Source organism: Camelina sativa, chromosome 6 (assembly GCF_000633955.1).
Source record: "Camelina sativa cultivar DH55 chromosome 6, Cs, whole genome shotgun sequence".
NCBI classification, from domain to species: Eukaryota; Viridiplantae; Streptophyta; class Magnoliopsida; order Brassicales; family Brassicaceae; genus Camelina; species Camelina sativa.
In genome coordinates, this window is record NC_025690.1 from 5,532,529 (window position 1) to 5,549,877 (window position 17,349).

Here is a 17,349-nt window from a genome sequence, read left to right on the forward strand (position 1 = left end):
GGGCTTGGGGTTAATCTCACAAAATCATGTCTCTTTCTTGATGGCAACGACAGGAATGATATCAGGGGGATAGCAATGCGACAGGGGTTAACTCATGGTTCCTTACCTGTCAAATACCTTGGCGTTCCCCTCATTACACAGAAACTCTCTCCAACGGACTATCAACCTCTTATAGATAGAGTCAAAAGCCGCATTTCGGGTTGGACTCATCGACATCTCTCATTCGCAGGCCGTCTCCAACTACTTAAGTCAGTCATCAATAGCACCATCAATTTCTGGAATTCGATATTTCTACTTCCAAACAAGTGTCTTGAAGAGTTGGAGCAAATTTGCAGTTCTTTTTTGTGGAAGGGAGTGTCTGAGTCAGCCCGAGGAGCCAAGGTCTCTTGGGAGACAGTTTGCTCGCCTAAATCTGCAGGAGGACTGGGGCTCAAAAGACTAGTTGACTGGAATCAGATTTTTGGATTGAAGCTAATCTGGTTAATTTTTTCTCAGGCGGGTTCACTGTGGGTTTCCTGGGTTAAAAAATACCTAATAAGAGGAAGAAGTTTCTGGAGAAGACTTGTTAAATTAAGGATTGGCAAGGTCTTTTATTTGTTGTGAGATTGTCTCAGGCACAGGAGCTCTGTTCTGGCATGATAACTGGACAGGACTAGGTTCTCTGCTAGACATAGTGGGTGATTCAGGACCAAGGCTGTCTGGGATTGGTTTGTACGCTAAAGTGTCTGAAGCAGTATCAAACGGTCATTGGTCGATTCCTCGAGGACGCAACCCAGCCATGCATCTGCTGAGATTCTGCCTCATCGCTCTGAATCTCCCCTCTGACGATATGGGAGTCGATATCTTCAGTTGAAAGCTCACATCTGACCAACCTGGTGGTACCTTCTCCTCAATGAAAACTTGGAAGCGGCTTCATCCTCATGGACCCTCGGTTTCATGGCACACTCAAATCTGGTTCAAGGAGAACATCCCAAAAATGGCATTTATGGCTTGGCTCACAACGCTTGACAGGCTTACAACAAGGGACCGGCTAAGGAGATGGAACCTGCAGGTACCTTCCACTTGTCTACTGTGTATTGCAGGGGAGGAGACTCGGGACCATCTATTCTTCCGCTGCCCCTACTCAAAAGTTTTATGGCTTGACTTCTTCGCTCATCTCCAACCCCAACCTCAGCTACCAAACTCGTTCAGCGGTTATCTACATTGGATTAAGTCTCCTACCACAAATAGGAAGCTTAATATCATTTGTAAACTGTTGTTTCAAGCTCTTCTCTACAATATCTGGATGCAACGAAATGCAAGACTCCATTCAGGCTCTTTTCTATCGGAGGCAAGGCTAAGAAAGGCCATTCAATTACAAATGAGAAGGAGGCTCACAGGATTGGATAGGGATGCGATCAATCCAATTCCCTCAGCCATCCAGGATACCTACCTTTACCTATGGTTCGAAAACTTCCAGCTCACATAACATAGCAAGACTGCTCCCACAATCAAGCTCCCTCTACCTTTTAGCTTCATTTACAAATCGTTTTCCTCCTGAATGTGTGTGTTTTTTCCTGTCTTTTCACTTTGTAAAAGAACAATCTGGCTCCATNGGTTTGTACGCTAAAGTGTCTGAAGCAGTATCAAACGGTCATTGGTCGATTCCTCGAGGACGCAACCCAGCCATGCATCTGCTGAGATTCTGCCTCATCGCTCTGAATCTCCCCTCTGACGATATGGGAGTCGATATCTTCAGTTGANAAATTACAGTTGACTCCCTTACGACCAAACAAAAAACAGAAGCCGAAATAACTGATCTAACTCGAGGAAGTCTGTAACAGATTTTTTAAGGTGGATTACAAATTGACTTTGACAAGAAGACATAAAAAGACTTCTACTCCTTAATTATAGTTTAAATTATAATTATAAAATTATAAAAAAATAATTTGATAAACTTGTTGATCAAATAATAACCACATAGAGTTCCTGCATTAAAATAAAATAATTTTACATATAAAATAGTCAAATTAAACAAGGAAAGGTTGATTAGGCTAAAATTTTTGATTTAGGATTTGCTTAAGTAGACTTATCTATAGACTATTGGTGGTTGATTTTGTTATGGAATCAACGATTAATATTATATTATCTTAATTTCACCGATAATTTAACCAAACCGATAGCTGAACCTAACCGAAAGTGTACCGATTACTTGATTTTAACCTAACCGGATAATTTAACCATATATATATATATATATATATATACTTCTCTCTGTAAGTCAACCATAGTTCTTTTATGTGATCCCTCTCTCTCCAAAATTTCTCTCTCTCTCCAAAATTTCCGTCTCAAAAATTCTGATATTGTTGCTCTAGAAAATTGAGCCACATATACCCACATACTATTTCGTGGCTTACAAAGATAAATAAGAAAACCCTAGATTCTCTTTTATTTTACTTGCCTCTGTCTCAAATATATCTCGGCTCTCCAAAAAAAAAAATAGATCTAAAAACAGATGTCACAACTTCAATCTATCATCTTTTTTCTCTCTTGTTTTTTTCATTGAAGAAGTTCTGCAAATGTGACTTTACGAATCTCCCTCCAGCTTTGGCCTTCATTTATATTCAAATCTAATCCCAAAGGTTTTGTTTTCATATCTACCTACCTAATCTATGTTTTTAGTTTTATGTTGGTTGAATTTGGGTTCCACATGGGTTTTCTTATTTGGATATGAGAATTGTTATTGGGTAGTCCGTTGGAAAAGGTTTAGTTCTATCTTTTTCGAGTTTGATTTTAACTTTTATTTGGATTTTTATGATTTAATTGCTTAAAGTCAGATTTTTTACCAAAGATTGTTCTTGTCTTTAATTTTACAAGCAGAGGAGAAGATTAAACAGTAGGTGGTGGAGGCCGAGGTGGAAGCGATGGAGTAGCAATGGAGAAGAATGAAGAAGAGACGGAGAAGAAGCTGATTTTGTGTGCAGAGTTGTTAGGATAGGTGATGGGGTGATGGGGCGGTGGAGCAGTGACAGTGGAAGAGAATTATCCAGAATTGAGATTTTAATTTTTTTATCTTATTATTTATTTAATTGTTATAATAAATTATTTTTGTATTTTTTAAATCAAAAATTTGAGATATCCACAACAAATTTTGGGGTTATTCGTGTTTAATTATTCGTGTCTAATCAGAATAATTAGACACGATAAATACGGTTTAATTTCCAAGGAAGAAGTCTTCCTGATAAGCCTTCAGCATAATCATTACAAATATTAAATTGATTTGATTGATTTGCAGTTTAAAGTACGGTTTAGTTTCCCAGGAAGAAGTCTTCTTGATAAGTCTTCAGCATAATCATTACAAATATTCAATAGATTTGATTAATTTGCAGATGGTTCAGTTTTCCATGCATAAGTCTGCCTGAGAAGTCGTAGACATAATCATTACCAGGTTTAAATTGATTTGACGTTAGTTGGTAAAGAAGTCTGCCAGAGAAGTCGGTTTTTTTTATATTTTTCTGGTACTGTTTCAAATAAACCGGAATTGGTTTTCTAAAACCAGAATTATTATAATTATTATAATTTTACTCAACTTAAAAACCACGATAACAACTATAATTATCTCTAATTCCATCTTGCTCATATTCTTGTCATCAATCTCTTCCTCTTATCTCTTCCACTTATCTCATCCGCTTATTAATAACGGTTGATTTTCCCATTTCTTTTCGTGTTAAACTTAAATCTCCATCTTTCGGATGTCTTTTTTGCTTACTTCGCTTAACTTTTTTGTACCAGATCTCACTGAACTCTGTATTCATCAACCCCACCGCTTCCTCTTCGCCGCTGTTTCATCTTCGAACTAAAAAATCAAAAATATTCTTTATATATTTTCAATTAAAGAATTTTCTAATTATACAGACTTCACACAGAATTCCAACCCGTTGACTTCCAAAATAAGTCTAAGTTAATGACCTAACTGCCTAAGAAAACCAAAAACTTGATTTCTCCATATGTATAATATATAATCATTTCAAAAACATATAGAGGCAAGTACATAACATATATCAAAGAATACAACAGGAAAATCTTTAAAATTATTCACCAATTTGCAATAATTTGGTTTTCAAATTTTGCCGACTTCATGTTGATGTAAAACGACTAGACATAAACAAGCATCTACGCAGAGACAATAACTCGAAGTCTACTTTGTGGGCTATTTTGGCAGTTTCAATTTAACAAAGCAGACTGCAAACAAAGTCTACTAGGTTAGTTGACTTCTTTTGTGGTTTTCCTTTGTTAATTTTTTTAGACAGTTTTGCAATTATATTCATAAAACCGAGTTGACTTTAAAGGAAAGTTCAACAAGTTAACTTCGATTTCAGTCTACTATGGCTATTTTTGCAATTAACCAAACCATTGACTTTGTTGTAGACTTCTAGTTACACAGTAGACTTCATCTATCCGTCAACTAAAAAAAGTAGACTTCGTCGTGGTTAGTTTTGCAATTGACCAAGTTTGACTTCCCCAAGTAGACTTCAAACGAAGTCTCCAGACAAGTTGACTTTGTTTGCAGTCAACTAGTTTATTTTAAATCAATAATATTACGGTCAATGTTTTGATATTTTGGTCAACCCCTAAAATAGCCAAAATAAAGTCAAGAATTTGGTCAAGAATTTGGTCAAGAATTTGGTCAATTGCAAAAATACACCTTAGTAGACTGCAAACAATGTATCCGACGAAAAGATTATAATGCAGTCTGAACCATATTTTTTTTGTTTTCAAATGAAATTAAGGAGACTGAAATTTCAGTCTACATGCTCGAAACTTGATAAACTTAGGGGGAGGTATTGGTTTAGGATTTAGAAAGAATTTTAATGACTTTAAAAGTTAGGTAAAATATGTTGTTATTCAATCAAGACTTTTAAAAACTCTTTAAAAATTTGGTGTTATTGGTTGTGGATTTGTAAAAAGTTATCTAAAATCTTGATAAATCTAGTGTTATTGGATTAAGAGTTTTATAAAGTCATTAAAAGTTTTATGTTATTCAAGTAAAACAAAAGAATCTTGGATTGTTAATGAATTCAAATTTTATGTTATTGGTTTAGGATTTTATATCATTTCCTTCATAACAAAAGTCATGAAAACTCTTTCATCAAATAGAAAGATTTTACAAGATTAGAAAAAACAAATCATCAAGATTTTAAAAAACTTCCTAAACAATCTCTTAGAATCCTTCATTTTTAACTTTCAATTTTTTATGATTCTAACAATCAGCAAGAACATAAAGTCATTAAAATTCTTTCTAAATCCTAAACCAATACCTCCCCCTTAATTGCAAAACTGATCACATAGTAGACTTTAAATGATATTATGACAGTTAGACTAATAAATGAAATCTAATTTTGTAAAAAAATCAAGGAAAATCACGAAATCTACCGGAAAATAACCTTATCGGTGGTTGTTTCGCAATGCCAAACACCGAGGATGTCGTCTTTAGTCACCACGGAAGAAACCCAGCACCAATTTAATCACTATCCAAGAATCACGACATATAACAAGATGAACGCATTTGCAAAATTTCTTGGATTAAAATGGAGAGGAGATGGAAGAAAATGAAGTTCTCATAGCATTGTGTGTTATTTAAGCTCACAAATTTGGGTTGTTGAAGCATTAAGAGCTTCAAATTTGGTTGTTGGAAAATTGATGACGATGCATAACCATAAATAAAAGAAGAAGATGAGGATATAGATGTAATAAACATTGTCGCAAAAAATTTAAATAAAACAGAAATAATGACATTTTTGTGAATACAATAAACACATAAAGAATTAATTGGGAGAAAGTGGCAAATATTGGAGAGAGAATAAAAGACGGTTAGTTTTGCAATTGACTTAAGTTAGGGGTCTAGTTTTGCAAGCACCCCTTATAAATTAGACGACCAAAATCTCTTTACTTTCTTTTATTTTCTGAAAGATTTTTTTTTTTTTTTTTTTTTTTTTGTATCTTTCTCACGTCGTTTTGTCGTTTCAAAGCAAGTTTAGTTTCTTATCTAAAATCACTTTGCTTTCTTTCCATATAACCCATGTTTTGGTAGAGTTTCAAGAGGTTATCTGCAGATTCCATCCTCATTTTCTTCTCATTATTTCATTGCGGAGACTAAGATTCTTTCTCTGTAATTTCATTAACCTAGAGTATCTTTCATCTCTCTTGTATTCATAAATGTACAAATATTTTGTAGTAAATGGAAAAACATGTTCTTTCTACTTTTAATAATTGGGTTTACAACCCATTGTACGTTTTCTTTGTAACATTGACCATCCGAGAAGATTAGTGATACTGTTCAGCTTTCCAAACCCAAACCAACTCCCTCGTTTTTATAATATTGTCCGTTTTGGGCCTATGTGGCAAAACCCGCACGGATTTTAGATTGGGCTCCTTTTTAAAAGATTTCATACTAATCGGAGTTGGACTTTACTTATATAATAGATAAAGACCCGTCCGATGTACGAATTTAAAGTTTTTTAAATAAAATTAAATTTAATAAAAATATATTAAAATTTATTGTACATTCTTTATAATTTTGTTTTGCTATAATATATTGATTTATATCCATATACAAATCTTTTATGTATGTTACCATTAAAATCGTATTTTTTACACCTACGTATACTGTATGTTACAAATATATTATTTACCACCACCTACAAAATGTCTATATGAACAAATTAAGCCAACTATTATATGTTTCTTTATTTTTACTTTTGCATAGTTTCTTCAATGACTAAAATTATTGGCTCAAAAAATATTTTGAATAAAAAATAAATTACATCACAATAGTTTATGACTAACATGGAAAGAACCTCGGTTCTGCCCTCCTCCCTTATAGAGAAAACCTTGTGTCCAACCTGTTCCACCATGGAGAGAACCTTCACTCTGCCTTCCTCCCTTGGGGAGATAACCCAATAAGGATGGTGCAATCATTGGAGGAGGAGGAAACAAAGTTCATTTGCGAATATGTTTTTCGGGGCTGTGTTAGCCGTTGTTTCGGCCGTATCGATAGCTCTAATGGCAACAGGCTTTGGCGGCTTTGGGGTTATATCGTCAACACTGGTTTTGGTGGGATGGGTTGGCGTCGACACTGCCTTGCGTAGAAAGAATGACGTTCTGAAGAAACAGTTGGAAGGTCTAGAGATGGGTATAAAAATCAACGAAGAAGCGATGGAGACCGTATCTATTCTAGTCGATGGTCTAGAAGAACGTATCCAAAATATGTTGATAATGCTATTGAGAATGAAGAAGATGAGGCGGACACAAGACTTGTCCTCAAACTCATCAGTGAGAAAGTAGAGAAATTAATAGAGAAGATTAAGGAGGTTGGTGAAAGTGTGAAAAATCATACTAAACTGATCGCAGAGACCAGACTTCATGTTCTGCAAAAAATCAACAGTTCTGGATAATATTAATCCATTTAAAGTTTATAACGATGTTTGTTGTTCAATAAGAGTCTCATCAAGACCCGTGTTTTCTATGTTTTAGGGTTTATAGCCCATTGTACCTTTTTTTAAATCTATTTTACTTGACAACGTTGGCCCATCCGTGAGGATTGGTTGATGATACGTAATCTGTATCCCTATGTATTTTATACTTTGTTGAAATAAACTTTTTGTATTATTTTGATCTCATTCATATTTTCACAAATTAAATGACCAAATACAGTACCCAGATCCCTATCTTTGAACTGACGCAAACAAAATTAACTAGTAAAATTCCTTGTTGAAAATAAATTTGAATCTTTGCTGCGCTACGTCCTTCTCATAGTTGTAAATTCATAGATAACAAAACATTTCAGATGTTCACTACAAGAGATTATAATATAAATGTCACTTAATTAACAACAACCCTTGACAATATGACGTAAAATTTCAAAATAAAAAGGGTTTCACAATATAGCCGTTGTAGTAACCCACGCAATAAACCAACGTTAAGTTTAAAAATTAACTTAATCTATATATTAATTAAATTTTTAGGTTTTAACTAAACCATCGTAATAACTAATAATTGTTGATTTGTACTTTGAATGAGTCTTAGCCCCTTAGAAAAAACTTATAATCACACAACAACCTTGTCTTGTTTTTACCATCTCCTTACATATTTATACTACTAGGTTTAGGTTAATTGTTCACTTGTCCTAAACCACAAAATAGAGCACATTACACATAATTGGGTCTCATTGATTACATAGCCTACTGGCCTTTTGTTTAACATTCGTCTTCTCCCTTAAGTTTTTCTTCTTCTTCTTCCTTCCTTCCTTCGTCGCTTCTACTTCTATCTTCTACATCTGCTTATGATACTCTCTGCTCCTAATCACCTCAGCATCTTCTTCCTCCAATGTCTCTTGTTTTTTATTGAGCAAATAATCAACTTCCAACACTCCCTCTTGATCCTTTTGCTTAATCTCCAAAATCTGACCTAAGAAATTGATTCCCTTTGTTTCTGAAACTTCTTATATTTGGTCCTTAATTTCTGGTCCTATGCCTCTCACAACATCAGCATAGCTCACCGGTAGGTTCTCTTGCTCCCTCATCATCTTTATCTTTCCAATCTCATTAGATTTGATATGATTCTACACTGTTCCGGATTTGGCTATTGGCTTGATTTCCCTTACTTTCTCTTCAATGACTGAAACCTGATGCTTGTTCTTGTTCTTCAGGTACTCTTGCAAGTGTTGTAAGTCCATCCCTTCTGCAACAACCACAAAACTCACAGGTAATTTATTTTTCTCCCTCAATGTTTCATTCTTTACCTTAGTACTATTGATTGAATTTGATCCATTTTCTGATCCGTTTTTCAGCATGACTGATCCCTTGTTCTTGTCATGTGTTTCTGTGATTTGAGGCTTCTTCTTCTGCATGTTGGTCTCATTGCTAGTTGAATCATCATTCTCCTTCTCATGTGAGCATCGTAAGTTTGATTTCTTCCTTTTTATCTCCCTCTTTTCCTTATCTTTCGTAGCTTTAGTCTTCCTCTTGCTTTCCTTTTTATTTTCACTTTGAAACCTATTCCTCTCCAGATTATTTAGCTTCTTCTTTTCTCTCTTCAAGTAATTCAACTATTTCTCCTGTATGTACCTATCTGCAGCAACCTTCACACAATCTCCATCTCCCTCATCCGGTGTGATGATCCTCGGTGCAGACACTTCAGGTATAATGCTTGAATTTCTCTGTTTTTCTTTTATAGATGGTTTGAGCTTCAAAGATTTCAGAACAATAGTTTTTTGTCGATTGTTGCAGGATGGGTGATCTATGGAGTCATCAGTCTGGACCTTGCTCTTGTTAGTTTCTTCTGGTTTTGATGGTAACTTTGATTTATCTTCCTCAATTCACTTATATCTTAACAAGGCCTTGGCACATTCTGATTTTACAATCTCTGAACCTTTTCCTTTTCTCTGAGCTGCTTGCAACCATTTATGTTCCTTCTTAGTCTCAACATAAGCATCATATACATCCAATAGCTCTTCCATGTTCTTCCTCTGGTTGGAATTCTCTTCGGACAACACCTTGAGATCTTCAGCTTCCTGACCCATTATTTGTTTCACATAAATCTCGTCCTCTTTGTTTTCAGCAACCGAGTTCTCAACTACTGTCAACAAATGAAAAACATACCCAGTTTCCCTCTCAACCGTTACTGTGCTTTTCTGATCATTGATTCCACCATCCTACTCTCTTTGAATCGCAACAGATTGGTAATTCATTTTCTCAGTCATTTCATTTTGATTATGGCCTTGCTGATTTTTGGACTCCGATTTCAAACACTCTAGCTTCAAACATTTATGCATTATGCATTTCTTGCTGGCTCTTACTAGGATCTCCCTCTTTTATGTCACTATTTACAGTAAGATTCATCACTTCTTCAATCTTACTTTTTTGAGGTTGCAGTTTTGCAGGTCCAGTATCTCCACATTCTTCCCCATACCCTCCAGGTCGTGTTTCCACCTTCTCTTGTGATGTCTCTCCTTGCTTTCTCTCTTTCTTCATTTTCTGAAACTCAATAGAATAACATCAATCTCTCATGGGTGCCTCCAATATTTTTTGCCCTTGTTAATTAGTGACTGTGCATCCTGATGCATTGAACATTATCCCATAGCCATTGTTCATCAGTTGAGGAACACTTAGGTAATTGTGTTTCAAGCTAGGTACGAAGAGATCATCCCTTATTGTCCTTTTTCCAATCTCAGTCATCATAGTGATTGAACCTTTTCCTTTAGCTTGGATAGCTTCACCATTGCATAGCCTTATACATTTCCTAATGCTTGTATTTAACAGAGAAAACCAGCTTTCTTCTCTAGCCATGTGGCACGTAGTTCCACTGTCAATCAACCAAATATTTTCATTATTTGAGATTTGGTCATTAATCGCTGAAATAACCCTTTTTCTTGGTTGTCTTGTTCTTGGTCTTGTATGTTTATTGATGCTTGACGTTGTTGTTCTGCTTGAGCCTGCATCTGGGTTTGATTATGCTTGAGTCTGCAGTCTCTAGCATAGTGTCCCAGCTTTCCACACACAAAACAACTTCCTCTAGGTTTGAATTGCATGTTTTGTTGAGTGGTTGTTGTCTTTTTTTTTTTTTTGTAGTAGCATTCTTCCTCATTGTGATTGTTTTTCTTACATACGCTGCACCACTTAGACTGAGAAGATTATGGTCTGAATATGTCTTGTGTATGTTGAACTTTCATAAACTTCTGAAACCTTGCCGCAAACGCTCCCTCTGCACTCCCACTGTTTTTATTATCTAATATTTTCTTGACCTTGTAAGGCATTGACTACCTCTGCCACTGTTATGGTTGCAATGTCTTTTGTCTGCTCTATCACACCCACATATGAGTCAAACCTCTCTTGGAAGGAGCACAATATCTTGGAGACAATCATGCTCTCAGGTAACACTTCTCCATGTGTTCTCATTTCATTTCCCAGTTCAACTACCTTCTTAGTGAACTCTACAATTGTCTCTTTCATCTTGTTTCAGGTTGTAAAAGTTGGCCCTTAGTCTCTGCAGCATTATCATGGAACCTTTTGAGTCTCCTTGAAACCTCACCTTCAACACTTCCCATGCTTCTCTTGATGTTTCAGTCATCGACGGTAAGTATTGAAAATTTCTTCAGTAACAGCACTAAACAGTAGTTGCAAAGCTGTTTGGTCTTTCATTTCAAGTTCATCCCCCTCCACTAATTTCTTTCTCTCATCTTGTACAGGTGTAGCTAGCTTTGGTGATTCTGGAATTCCCTCAGTTACTATCTTCCACAACCCCTTAGACTTAATGATTGGCTTCATCTTAATGACCCATAAGCTATAGTTGTTCCCATCACACACTGGAACCACTAGTTAGTTCTGCATTTCTACTTTAAGACTGGTTTTTAATGTTACCTTTTCTTTTCTTTTTTTCTCTTTTCTTCCTTTTTGCTGTGTTCTAATGAACTAGCTTTTGCCTTTGATTTCTTTGTGGAGATCTTCACACTTCCAGGCCACCAAGACCATATACCATGTTGATATGTACTTGAAGGAGTCTTAGCCCCTTAGAAAAAAACTTACTATTACACAACAACCTTGTCTTGTTTTTACCATCTCCTTACATATTTATACTACTAGGTTTAGGTTAATTGTTCACTTGTCCTAAACCATAAAATAGAGCCCATTACACATAATTGGGCATCATTGATTACATAGCCTAATGACCTTTTGTTTAACCTTCTTCTTCTCCCTTACGTTCTTCTTCTTCCTTCCTTCCTTCCTTCGTCGCTTCTACTTCTATCTTCTACATCTGCTTATGATACTCTCTGCTCCTAATCACCTCAGCATCTTCTTCCTCCAATATCTTGTTCTTTATTGAGCAAAGGATCAACTTCCATCAATAATCTCTCTCTTCCTTAAAAAAAGCTGCTCAACCTAGAAGACATTCAGAATAAAAAAAGAAGAAACGTTGAACTCGATCAAAATCAATCAAGGGTTTTTTCATTTCTCTGCAATTCTAATTGGATTAAACTCGTTCATCATCAGTCCCAAAAGATCATTAATCGGATCTTATCATTATCCAATTCGGTTCATAAGGTTTGAATTTCAAAAACGTTTGTTAACAATGTTGGTAATGATGCAGACATCAGAACTAAACAAAACCGGGAGCATGGCGAACCAACCAGTCCACACACCAAACCGGTCCACGAAGAGCATCTTGGAGAATCTCTTCTCAAATGGAGTTCTGATCAAGCACAAAGAGAAGGGTTTATTATTCATCATCAAATTAACCCTAGGAAGTCCAATGGTTCAAGAGGGATCAAGCATCATCAATTCAAATCACCTCATTGTTGGGATATGACTGTTGCAGTCTTTTTCCCTTGTCTAGGGTTTTTCCCATTGGGTTTTCCTAGAAAGGTTTTTAATGAGGCAACACCAATTCATCAAGGAATCACTTACCATTCATCTGATTCAAATATGACACAAGAAGTCATAGCTAAAGTACTTGTTCGACTACTCGCTGGACCTGCTGAACTACTCGCTGACAGACATGTTGAACTACTCGCTGACAGACATGTTGAACTACTCGCATATGGATCAGACATCATTGTAAGCTATGAAGAGTTTCATACTTTTGACATTTGGACCAGCCCTAGAGGAAGCCCACACACCTATTTGATTCACCACAAGTCCCCAGCCCATGGAGAACAACACAAGAAAAGACCCAAGTCCAAACCACCCTTTGAATCATGTCCATTGATTTACTTGGAGCCAAATATGGAAACTTCCATTTTCCTTCACTTGGACGTGCCCCAAATGGAAACCAGGAGAGCCTCTACAACCACCAGAGAATATTTGGAAGATTTTCACCAGCAATAATAACAATTCGATCAGGCGGATTCAATCTTATTACTACTTGCCTTTTTCGGACCCGATTGTCATCAATGCACAACGACTACTTCCTATCCTATTCCTGTGCATATTTGTGTTTCCAAAAGTTCCCAAGAAGCTTCCAAGATGTCACCATTTCCTCCCCAAGTTAACGAGATACAAGGCACATCTTCTTGCCTTATTTGGACTGATTCTACACTTAATGCTCCAACAATCATATTTTCATTAATTGTTGCGATTTATTTCTTGTTTTAGAACACTAGAACGTGTAGCTGAGCCTATATATGCTAATTAGTTCGTTCATTGTAAATTACCCTTGATCATTTTAAAGTAATAGAAACGTTTTCTTCTTTACAAAGTTTGAGTCTTTGTATTGCTTTGTTCTTTAGTTCTTTGTGAGTGATTCACTAAGTGCTTCAGAATCTTGCGGATTAAGTTTGTTGAGTGATTCAAAATCCTTCATTCGTTCATTGATCGAGCGAGTCGATTATCCCATTGATCGAGAGAGTGCTTCAGAGCCAGCTCGTGAATTCCACCTTCCGCAAGATAAGCTTGGAATCTCTTGATCCTTGTGTGATTTTAAGTTGGAGTGATTCCAATCTTATATCAGGTAACATCAGCTTAATGAGGCAATTAGAAGATCTTGAATATTCTCAGTTTTCATCTGATCTATGTGATACTATGAAGGTATTTGATTTGCTTTATATTCCAGATGATTATGACTTTGAAATTTATGTTAATATTGTTATTGCTATCATTATAGGTGTAGGTATGTCTTGGGCTGATTCTCAAGTTTCACTCAATGAAGATGGAAGAAGTTTAAAGAAACATACTACTTCTTTAAACTTTGAATGAGGAATTTTAGATCATGAGTTTACTAATAACTTTGAATGTTGATTGCAAGTAAATAGATCATGCTACTTGATTAGTATTTACCTGGAGTGTAAGTGTAATCCTCATGAATGATGTTTACAAGGAAAGAAGGAACATAAAAATAAGATACATAGTTCACATGATCTTGAAAAGTTGCTTTCGCCAATCTGTTTGCAGTTCTTCGTGTCCAACGTAACTCCACATTTGTAAATTTCTGTTTCCATATATTGATTTCTCTGATCCAAGTATAGCATATAAAGCTTTGTATTTCTTCTTTGGCTAAACGCATGGCCTTGATGTTATCTCCCTCAAATATGATTTTCCTATATCCTTCACTGTCGGCTTCTTGCATTGCTATGGCAAGAGCTTGTAGTTCAGCCTCTAGAAAATTTTGAACAATACCTCAAATTTTGCATCCTGCCTGCAAGAAAAAACCTTTTGAATCTCTAAATATCCAGCCTGCTTGAGATCTTTCATCATTATTCTGGAATTTGCAACCAAATGGATTGTCCATGTTTACATTCAAACAATAGATGAGAGATAGCTTCATCAGCCTTGTGAAAACTTCGACATTGAGCATTTGTTGTGATTCCTCGCCGGTTAAGGACAGTTCGAGCAGCCAAAGCCTCCGAAAGAATTCTCCAAAGCAAATGTTGTAACTGAGGTGCCGTTTTTAACTTCCAAATACAGTAGAACCTCTATAAATTAATACTCGGTAAATTAATAACCTCTATAAATTAATAAATTTCTCCGGTCCCAAGTTGGGACTAGTGTAATTTTGGACACTATTCGATTAAATAATAAATTTATAATTTTTTTGAAAATCCCATGTAAAAATATGGTCCCATCAATATCATAAATTAATAATCAAATAAACTAGTATATATATATATCTAAGAAACATATGTGTATATAAATATATATATATATATATCTAAGAAACTCTAGTGAAATATGAATCTATTGTTGTTTGCTTGTTCTTGAATTTGCATTTTTGTTGGAGAGTATCTCTAATATTTCTGACAGCATCAAAAACTTCTGGTGTTGTGTTCTCAAATCGCATCTAAAAATTATAGAGAGTTTTTGACGCGATAATTGCTTCCTTACGTGTAACTGGTTCTAAAGGTACCGTCATATCTTCTTCAACTACATCATCACCTTGAAAAAAGTAGTAGCAATTTCTTCTAAACTCTAAATTTCTGATAAAAAATTTTCTTCATAAATTAATATTTTATTAATTTATCGATAAATTAAAATCTCTATAAATTAATAAAATTTTATGGTCCCAACGTTATTAATTTTTAGAGGTTCTACTGTAGATGTCTTCAAGTCATGATGAAGCAACGGGTCTTCAGTATTTTCATACTCCGGCAAGTGAGATGCTAGCAAATATCTGGATTTAACTGATTAAATTCCAGTCATTGTAATGCCAACCCAATAGATCCGACTATTATGTAGGTATCACTATGATATGTATAATTAAACTGATATCTTCTGGTATTATATTCCTCTGCAGAGTATCCAACCACAGATCAGCCCAAATATTTGTCTCTACCAATCAAGAATCTTATCCCCTTACATAAAAAATCTCTACCTACTAATAGGGATTTCCAAATAAAGTAAGCTTTATATCCTAGACCAGCCGTAAGAATATTAGAGTTGGGAAAATACCTGCCTTTTGGTAATCTAGTAACTAAGCAGTTTTTCCAGGACGCTGAGGTTGAATTTTTTGAAATCTCGCAATATCCCTTCTATTTTTGGTAAACTCATCTTCTTCCATGAAACCCAATGCATTGGTTTCCTCCTTGGGTCTCTACTCCACCAATATTTAGCCAACATCTTGTTAATTCTTCACAAATTCCTTAAGGCAGCTTGAAGCAGTTCATGGGTGTAGATTGGTGTAGCTAGAGCCACAGTCTTTATTATTATCTCCTTTCCTTCTTCTGAGAGATACCTATTTGTCCAGCCTTGAGTTCTCTTCTTCACTTTGTCCACCACAAAGGTAAAAATTTCTTTCTTCTTCTAACCCACATGCTTTGGTAAACCTAGGTACTTCCCACAACCTCCATCATTGTGAATATTTATAATTCTTCTAAGCTTTGTTTTAACATGTTATTTGACCCTTGAACCAAAAGTGATTGCTGATTTGTTGAGATTCACAGCTTGCCCTGAAACCCTCTCATAGTCTCTCAAGATGCTCATAATTCTATTACACGATTAGGGGTGAGTGTGGCAAAAAAAAAGAGCATCATCCGCAAACATGAGATGATTGATCGTTGGTCATGTAGTACTTATTTTCATCCCCTTTAATTCTTTGTCACCGGCAGCTTTTGTGAAAATGTAGGGAGAAAACGGGTCATCTTGTCTGATTCCTCTCTAAGGAGTAATGTGTCCCATTGGATTGCCATTTATCAACACTGAATAACTCATGATCCAGTTGATCCAGATAGTATCAAAAACTATATGCTGCATAGTTTGTCGAAAAAAATGCCATTCTAATAGGCTTTTGAGATATTCGTTTTAACAGTCATATAACTGTTAGCCCATCTCTTTATTTTCTTGAGGGAGTGAAGCATTTCATGGGCAATAATAACATAATCCATTATGTTTTGACCTTTGATGTAAGCTGCTTGATTTGCAGAAACTATAAGGGCTAATTAATTCTTCTATCACTCAACCAAGATTTTTGAGATGATTTTCAAGTTACGTTGTACAGAGCAATCAGCCTATAATCCCTAATCGCTGCAGATACCTCCAATTTTGAATCTAGACATATATTTGTATGATAAATTTTTCTTTCATTTTCCCTTAACTGAAGAAAAACATAATTTCCTCCATGATGTTGTCTTTAATATCTGACCATAATCTGTGATAGAAAGCTGCCGTGATTCCATCTGAACTTGGTGCTCTATCTGCCAATGTCAAAAACAGCTTTTGTCCTCTGTCACCACACGCTGAAGGTCATCATTCATGGAAGCTAGGGCTGCGACTTCGGTTTTTCGGATTAATAAGTTCGATTATATCAGTTTCTGGTTAATTTTTGTTTCTGAAATGCTTACCGAACTTAACCAAAATTAGGATCGGTTCGACTCGCAATTAGTTGTGTTATTTAGCTCTAAAACCGAAATAACCGAAATTATGTATTTTATACGTTTATTGGTCCAAGTCCAACATGCCCAATAATAAAATACTAAAAAAAAGAAAAGAGAATTGGCCCAAAACAAAATTGACTCAGTGAAACCTAAATGATTTTAGGTGTTATTCCACCTTTATCTTCTATTATTCCAGCGACAGCTCAAAAACAAAATACCAATCGAAACCGGCAACCCATTCTGTCATAATCGAGATCAAACGAGGATGACAACGATTTTTCGTGCAGAAAATAGGAAATAAAAAGTATCAAATCGGCTGAAGTATCAAAGAAGAAGAATTTGCTCAGTTACGCTCCCAAGTCATCTCTGGAACTTGTGTATTATCGAGGGCATGAAAGGAAAAAGTTGGCTGGATCTAAGAAGGAGAATTCATTATTAAAAATTTGTTTTTTTCCTTTAAAAGAAATTCGGTTAATCGTTCGGTTTGGGTGAACCAAACCGAGAATCTTGGT